An 8,557-nucleotide genomic window follows, 5' to 3' on the forward strand; every position below is an offset into this window, starting at 1 on the left:
ATTGCGACCTCTGCCAGCCACGACCTCGACAGAAATGCCGACCCGACGAGAAAATAGTACACCGGCCTGGTGTTTCGCGAAGGGAATATGCAGGATTAATGGTCGAACGGTTTTCATTCGTGTAATACGAAGAAGAAGGAAAAAGAAACACGCTGCATTCTCTATGAAGAATTTAGGCCAAATTTATGACTACGAATATTTAAGAATATTTAAAATTTAATTTTTTATACAATTGTAGACTATAGAATTGGTAACCTTTTAATTAGTACATTTCCGAACATTATATTAATAAATTACAATCAACCAATTATCTCATTCGGTTAAAAGTAACATGTAATTATTATCTGAAAACTCGAAGATCACATTTACTGTCTCTTCGATCTACGAATTAAGCATTGGAAATGCTTCGCGGTATTTTTACAGTTTTTCAATGGAGGAGGTCGCGTTAGAAGCTTCTCAACGTTGATCTGATATTGATGTAAAGACGTTTCCGATAGCCTGGCAGCGTACATCAACGCAGCTACGCCTCGCTTCATTCTTCGGCCCTTTTTGCGGCGCACTTTGACCGACAGGGGAAGATTGGATATTTCTTTCCGGAAAAGGTGCGCACCTGGCTTTTTCTTCGACAGCCAGTCGAACAAGACGCGCGTACATCAGAGGAAACTGTGAGTTTCGTTCTTTCACTAGAGGAACGCAAAATGTGCACACAACGACCTCCATGACGACGACGACGAAGACGAAAAGAAGGAGAAGGAGAAATGGTAACACGCGAAACATTCCATTGAAACATACATACATAGGAAAATAAAAAAGAAGAAAAAAGGAGGGAAAACGAAAGGGATGACGAACGTTGAGAGAAAGAAGGGTGAACAGTTTGATCGAGGGGGATGGATGAAGGAAAGAACAACTAAAAACAGCTCGATCTATCGACATCCTATTTCGTTTCCTATTACGTGAACGTCTGAAACACGCGATTTATTTGGTTTATTTTCATATGGAACGTTCTTTGGCACGATCTCAAAGGAGAAGTCGAGCCTCTGTACCCTCGCTTACGCCACCCCTGCAGCTTTTTCCTTTCCATCGCGTTCCCCATCTTGCTCCATCGTGTTCCCATGGACTGACGGTTTCTCACACACGATTACGATCGATCTGCACCGAACTAATATCCGAATTTTTGTAATTCCTTTTGCTGGATATATTGAAAGCGTCTTTTTATCGAACCAGTGGAAACGTACTCGTTCGTCCCTGTCTTTCCTATATCGCTGTCTACCTCGTCGTTTCGATATTCACTGGATAATTGGTGCACGAAAGAACCAACGAACGAAAAGAGCTCAGGTGCGCGTCAACGCATTTTCCTTGTGTCTCTGCTTTTAATTCGCGTCAAGCAAGTTATCATCCGCGAATTAGATCCAAAACGAACGCGGCTGTTTTGGTAATTAGAGACGAGAAAGTTTGAACGACGAGAATAAGTTTCTTCTCGTCGCCAGCACTACGCTCCCTTCCTCTTGTGTAAGTGAATGCACGAAGACACACAGACACAACTCCAACGAAATATTTCATTATTTGCAATTATAACTCTTGCGCTATGAACTTTCGTTCTTGCGAACTAGTCTGAAATAACCCGTGTTCCGTGCGAAACGCTCAGTTCTTACCTTCCGTTGCAACGTTTATGCTCGTTGTTCTGGTTTACGTGGAGTGGCTGCAATTTTAAACTACTTGTTCTATGATGGAACAATCCACGCAAGGGATATCATTTTCTTGGGAAATTGGAATTTACTTTCTTCAATTGCTTCGTTATGCAAACGAATCTTGTATTTTTGATGGTACTCTCTGACGAGGACCGCCGACGATTATCTAAAAGTCAATATAGTCGGATAATAGGAACTCACCTTTGGATGGGCCTTTTCTGCGTTAATGAAGTTCCTGAAAATAATGAGATTCGTAAGATTAAGTACGAGAATATATAAAATTTATACAATTTGAATTTATGATATGAGAAGCATTTAACGTTAGAATTAGGGGAGTAGTTAAAATAACTAGTTTATATTTTTTCAGAGAAATTTTATAAATCCATACCAATACAATTTTGCAACTTCTCCCATTTTCACTTCTTGCTGCAAGCTTTAAGTTTTAATTCTACAGTTAATAAGAAAAGCTTAGAACTTAACTAAAACTACTATTAACATTCAACTCTCAAAGTACTATCGACATAAAATTTAACTTTCCAATTGTTTCAAGATTTGAATTGTCTACAAACGAATAATTGTAACGCAAAATTCATACCGAACAGAGCTTCAATAACATTTAACAACTGTCCCAAAAAGAAAATCTTCATTAATTAACTTACAACCGTCGTGAAAATTGTACACGACACTCAATTTCAACTCGATCGAATAAACATCAACTCAGCGGAACAAACATTCACTAACGAAACCTGAATTTCCAAGCGTTCACATAAAGCGAAAGATTGCAGCAACGAAATCACTCGCTACGATGCGATTCTTTTACGGCCGATGAAACGGCTCGATGATCACGTTTCCGCGTTTTATGGAATTATCACGGAGAATCGATGGCGTTGAATTTTATTTGGACATTTATGCGAGCATCGATGCGTGTAATCAGCAAAGTGCTTCGCGATACAGTCGTGCCATAAATTGGCACGCGACCGTTCGATGTCTATTTAATCGTTACAAGCGAAATAGAAGCAGTGAAATTAAATAGACATCGCGATAATGATAATAATAACAACGAAACAATTGTACATTTTAAGCGGAATGGGCGAAAAACATGGCACCCCTGTGTTTCGTAAACGCAGCATCATTAGTGTCAGCTGGCTCGTGTAAACGAATTCTATGCACATTTTGGCTACTGTCATTTGTTGTTGTTACATTTATTCTGCTCGGTAGGACAGATATTCTAGTTTCTCGTTTTAACGACTGAACAGCGTTGTTACATTAAAATGTAATTTATGTAGGATCCACACCTTGTATAGGTACTTAACTCTTAAATAAATGTCTGCTCAAAATGTAAAATAAATTGAAGGCCATTGTGTAGTCTAACAGAGATACGTATTTGTGTTAATTATTGTAATGCCGTGAATAAAAAAGGCAGATCTCTTAAGTGGCCTTTGTAATTAGTTCAAATATATTATTTCATTGTTGAAGCTTGAGAACTAAAGAAAAAAAAAAGTCATGAACATCAGTTTTATTCTTTTAGTTCTTTTAATCTTTAATGTATTGTCAATTAAAATGAATACACGTGAAAGGAATCTTACTTTTAATCAACCTCCTTTATGCTCATTTTTAATTGTTAAAGCTAGTTAATTCGCTATTAATTTTGTTTCTATATACAAAAAAGCTAATCTCATATAAAAACTACTCGATGAAGAAATAAATATCAAAGATAAATAATATTCTACGCTTCACAATGAATAAACGTTTTGTTCGGTAGAAACAAAAATCCGTACTAATATAATTCTCGAAGCTATATTTGCAATATAAAAGTATTAAATTCATCGCACACAGAAGTAAAAATAAATCGATAGATGTTTAGTTTAAAATTAATTAAGCAGAAACGTATAGCATATTGCTATATTGCAGCATATTGGTTGTGTAATGTAGATGAACTTTATTTGCAACGTCGAGTTTGAAGTCGAGTATTACTTCATCCACGTCTGACGCAAAGAGACGATTGAAACTTTTATTCTTTCAATGTGGCGCGAGAAGTAATTTCAGGGGTTGTAACTGTTTGGAACAAAGATCTCTCTGTGATGTGCAATCGTGTCGCCGGGGTGGAGGATGTAAAAACGTCGTTAAAGTTCGTTTTTGTAGAGTTGACGCACGATTTCAAGGAAATGGGTTAATAGAATCCAGATTCGAGCACGCCACGAGAACGAGGTCGACCGTTTAGTTTGCTCCTCGATTCCAAAGGAAGGAGAAGCTTATCCTTTGCTCCTTCGGAAAAAGATGCAATTAGCTCCCTCGTTTCTTACCTTCGAACTTATAATCGCATCAAATTTCCCATCGCGTGCTTTGATCCCGCGTAAAATCTTTAAGAATGAAGAAGAAATAGATGGAAAAAAGAGCTGAGCAAAGGATAATGAATGATGAAGAAGCACGGCGTAAAGGTGTTGCTTTTTACTGAATAATCCGCTTTATAAAAATCCCTAAATCTTGTCCTATCATTTAACGAACTATTTTATCACCTTTATCAGTATCTTCCAACGAAAAGTAGAAAATTGCGATATTCGATTCTGTAATTATTTATTCCGGAAAATTTCTATAATATCCGAGACTGTAGTTTTAAGGATTCTAAGTGTTATAGTTGAATATTCGCAATTTGATGGAGAAAATAATGAAAAGATGATTAAACTCAAAATTACATTAATCGGTTATATGAATTATACATACGATCGATCAGCATATTATATTGCATTCTTCTTTATCCTAGTGTAATTTGGATATGTTAGACTCTGTAACCCATGAGATAAACTTTATAAAAATATATTAAAAATATATTAAAATATATTAAATAAGTCCCGATCATTATTTTCGTATAATACAATTAACAGTATTTAAATTAGATATTATTTGAAATACATTTATCATAATTATGTAGAAAATAAATGCAATATTTTCGATATTTTCTAAAATTAACCGACGTTAGTGCCAACGATAAACATTTAATTATCGCACGAGTACCTATTTATGTCGAAATCAATAGCAGCATTTCAAAGAATTTACAAACCGTGTCCTGTAATCGGTCAACCAAAAACAGGATCCTCCTCTTTCGTACCATAATCCAGTCAATTACATGGATTCCCACGGCACCGGTTGTTGTCCGGTTCATTTAACCGTGTCCATTTCGCGCATTACATTTTACAACGAGAACATCGGTCGCGAGGTAATACCACAATTTCTACGATGATCCCAGGATTCGATATCAAACTGCTGGGTATTGTAAAGCGTTTAAGGACGATTGCATAACCTATAAAGACGGCACACGATGGCGTAGAGAGGAAAAGAGAGAAAGAGGAGAGAGGCAAATAGGCTCGACAAAGAGGGCAGGGCGATTGAAATAGGAACTAAGACAGGAACAAGCGGAGAAGAAGAGGAAGACCTGGCAAAAAGGATGACGGAGGGAGAATGAAGAAGCGAAAAGGAGGGTACTCTCTGGAAGCTCTCCTACTGAGAAGCCAGACACCAGGACCGTGTTACTTCCAGGCCGCCGATGCCTTTTGATCTTTCAAAGTCTAGACTTTCTCCAGTCTTCTATCCTATCCGAGGCAGTCGTGCTCACCAGGAAGTAAACGCTTCGAGACCGACTTATCGAAACTTCACGGAACTGCGCTGATATCCGGTCGCTGTCTCTCTTACCCCCGTACAAACCCTTTCGTTACGAATTATCCTACAAAGGGATCCTTGCTTCTCGAAGTAAATCGAAGTACAGCGCAGAAGTTATTTTCTTTTTTGAGACTTTGTTCCGTTATATTTTTTTCTTCATCAATCATCGAATCGATGAGAAAGTTACGAATAATACGTGGAATCGAAGGGGTTTTATCTTCTTATCTACGAAGCAGGGAAGAGAATTTCTTTCGAAGACGATTCATGCAGGAAGTTGAAAGTGCATAATTTTGTAAAAGAGATGAAGCACTAAAGGTCGTTTGTAGCATGTAATATACAATGTAGAGGGTGGAACAGAGTTTCTTTCTCCTCTTAGAACGAGATGATTCGATCTATGCAGAAGACTGTATGCCTTTCACTTTAAAAAATAAAATAAAATATTTATGCTTAGGAAATAAATGTAGTCACGAAAATGTGGTCCTGCTTGAACCATCCATCTTCTTTCTTTAACAATTTCTTCTAACTTCAACCAAGAAAGAGATACGACGAGTTACGTGACTCACCCTATGTATAGAGATGGAAATAGAAACTGTGAGACGTTTAACATTGTAAATCTTTAGAGTTCGAGATCCGAAATTTGTATTCACGTCATCGCGAATCGGAATTCGCTTTGTGTTTAAAATCGATTTACTTTATGGCAAGTGGGAAGCATACGAATCTTTAAATCCGAACAGCTCCAGATTTCGATTAAAAAAAAAAAAAAGAAGATAAAAGTTCGGAGAAATAATTTCATGTTATATATGTACTTTCACGTACTCCTCGACCATGCAAATTTTTACTCAAGCAGAAAGTGACCAATCCGACGTTTTTTATACGTAACGTAACACATATGTACATATTCACATTATGCACATTGTTACTCCATTAAAAGAGAATGTACCTTTAAGCACAGTGCATGATTTGTATTTCAAAGGCAGAACATTGATAGGTTTCGTTTTAAAAACTGTACGCTGCATGCATGGGAAATGAGTCGAAGGAGATGCGTTTTAATCGAACGTCTCATCCGAGCTAAATGACATTACTGCGAGAGAAATCGTTTATTCAGCTTACTCGAAGAACAGCGTGATTTCAATAACTTCGCTCTTCTCAAAATCAGAAACAGATGCTATTTCCCAACCGAATCGAATCGAATCGAATTACAAGAGGGCAAGGCTTATCGCTATCTAGTAGCTATGTTTCATTCTGTAATTGCTATTAACTCGGAAATACCTGCGTAGAATCCGCCATGTTGCGGAAAACTCCACGAAATCACTTGCGCGAAAAGTGATAAGTCACTGTAAAAATTATATCGTTTTATAATATTATACTGTTGATGAATCAATTTTTCTGTAAATAGAAATAATATTCAAGATTTAAAATGAATATTTAATATTTAAGAACTAGTGTTTCAAATTACTTTGTATAATTAAAGAATAAAATTATAGAAGAGTGTAGCAAAGAAATATGAATACAGAAATTGACGAGTTATTATATTAAGTTACAACACGCTGAGATGTTATGTTCCTTTGTTGAATTGTTTAAAACATTAAATTAAAATTAGTATGAAGGCATATAATTTTTATTAAAAGTTTCTTCTCCTTTGTTAAATAGATAAAGTTTCGAAAGAATAAAGTGTCCTGTCCCAGGGTAGTAATTAAAACATTCGTCTGTCATATCCACTGTTTCTCTTGATATTCTAGTCTTCAGTAGCAAACAAAAAACAATTCTATTTTTCTTCCGATTTTTTAATCAGATTCTACATTTCATTTTCATAACATCAATTTTTTGTAGCCGTATGAAAACCGTAGTAAATAATGCAAAATTTAATATATCTAATATAAATAATTTAATACCCCACATAATAAGTTGAATGAAGTGTAAATACATTATGCAACTATCGTAAGAAAAAATGAAAAATAAATAATACAGGCAGCAGTTATAAAAGTTGGATCATCCGAAAATTGTATGCAGGCACTGTATTACCCTCTACAGTTGGACAACATTCTCTGTAATATTAATTCGAAACACTGCGATTAGCCCGCGGTCATCAAGTCTGCAATTATTAAACCAACGAGAACGATTTGTAACACTTAAAGAAAGTCAAACTATTTAAGAATCACAGCCTCCAATCTGGAAAAAATTCTCATTGATCTTCTGTTTTAGGGCAACGATGCTCGCCAGTCAACTACCCTTCGTACTTTTACCCTTATCCATCCCCATCACTGTTGCAGATGCTCGACGAATAACCTTCCTCGTTCACAGGGCGGTCGTATAACCCAGCTCGCTACTTACCTTCGACTTGGGTGAATTAAGCCAAGGGAAGTCAATTGGAAAAGTTTTTATTGGACTGCGTTTAGGAATTCCAGCGCGGCGTGCCATATCGTTTCAATACGAGACAATGCTACGCGAACATTCTCGTCCCTGCGCACGGAATATCGTTGACTTTCGCTCGATCGATGATCCTTCGCATGTTATTGCGTCTCCTCGGTTTTCATAGGGCTCCTTTTCTCCTTGATCACGTTTTATTTTCTTTTCTTTCGCTGTCGTATGCTTTACGAGCCGACACGTAATGGGCCGATTCCTTCGGATTACTCTCGAACACGATGAATCAACCGCCCTATACCGTTCGATTCTTAATAATATATCGAGAATCTTATGGCTGACTGAGTTCCCTCTGTTCGTTCGAAGAGAAACGGCTCAAGCTAATTTCACTGATTCGATTCTGCTGGAGAAATTTGCCTTTTTTGAATCGGTTGCTGATTCCGGTTAGTGTGCATACTTACTTTGCGCGAGAAAACAAGGATGAAGGAGGAATTGTATTGTTCATTCAGTAATTGTATTGTTAATGGATGCTTAGTGAATGAAGAATATAGGGGAGAACAGGGCAAGTCTAAATTTTTATATTTTTTTTTGAGAAACAGTTTTAAAATTCAGTACGTATCAATACAAAAATTGTCTTTTTATTGTGTTCTTTCATATACTTCAAAATGTTAAAAATATTGTCCGATATCGTGATAATATTAAAATGTGGTTTGGATCAATAATTATACCTTTGGCCTCCATAAAACTTCGTCAACCTATCAGCTATTTTTAAATCTTCCGACTGAACCGATTGGTTTCATTCTCAATTATGTCACATTGAAAACCAGAAAATATACTTGTCATGTTTTTCTCCT

The sequence above is a fragment of the Bombus vancouverensis genome, chromosome 2 (assembly GCF_051014615.1).
Source record: "Bombus vancouverensis nearcticus chromosome 2, iyBomVanc1_principal, whole genome shotgun sequence".
Taxonomy (NCBI): domain Eukaryota; kingdom Metazoa; phylum Arthropoda; class Insecta; order Hymenoptera; family Apidae; genus Bombus; species Bombus vancouverensis.